Below are 971 nucleotides of genomic sequence, written 5' to 3'. Positions count from 1 at the left end.
AGTATATAGTAGTTCTTCAGTATTCAGTAGATCTTCAGTATATAGTAGATCTTCAGTATACAGTAGATCTTCAGTATACAGTAAATCTTCAGTATACAGTAGATCTTCAGTATATAGTAGATCTTCAGTATATAGTAGTTATTCAGTGTACAGTAGATCTTCAGTGTACACTAGTTCTTCAGTGTACATTAGTTCTTCAGTATACAGTAGTTTTTCGGTATACACTAGTTCTTCAGTATACAGTAGTTATTCAGTATACAGCAATTATTCAGTATACACTAGTTTTTCAATATACACTAGTTTTTCAGTATACACTAGTTCTTCAGTATACAGTAGTTATTCAGTATACACAAGTTCTTCAGTATACAGTAGTTCTTCAGTATACAGTAGTTCTTCAGTATACAGTCATTCTTAGTATACAGTAGTTATTCAGTGTACAGTAGTTCTTCAGTATACAGTAATTCTTCAGTATACAGTAATTCTTCAGTATACAGTAGTTCTTCAGTATACAGTAGATCTTCAGTTTACAATGTGTGTATCAGCATTTCTCTCCTTCTGTTTGTGTGTGTGTGTGTACAAAACATTAAGAACACCTTCCTAATATTGGGATTCGGGGGACCGCCCCCTTTGCCCTCAGAACAGGCTGAATTCACCTGGGCAGGGACTCTACAAGGTGTCGAAAGCGTTCCACAGGGAGGCTGGCCCATGTTGACTCCAATACTTTCCACAGTTGTGTCAAGTTGACTGGATGTCTTTTGGGTGGTGGACCACTCTTGATACACACAGGAAACTGTTGAGCGTGAAAAACCCAGCAGCGTTGCAGATCTTAACACAAACCGGTGCACCTGGCAACTACTACCATACACCGTTCAAAGGCCCTTAAATATTTTGTCTTGCCCATTCACCCTCTGAATGGCACACATACACAATCCATGTCTCAATTGTCTCAAGGCTTAAAAATCCTTCTTTAA

This window comes from Oncorhynchus clarkii, unplaced genomic scaffold (genome assembly GCF_045791955.1).
Source record: "Oncorhynchus clarkii lewisi isolate Uvic-CL-2024 unplaced genomic scaffold, UVic_Ocla_1.0 unplaced_contig_14146_pilon_pilon, whole genome shotgun sequence".
In the NCBI taxonomy this organism is placed as follows: Eukaryota; Metazoa; Chordata; class Actinopteri; order Salmoniformes; family Salmonidae; genus Oncorhynchus; species Oncorhynchus clarkii.
This window is presented reverse-complemented; position numbering follows the sequence as displayed.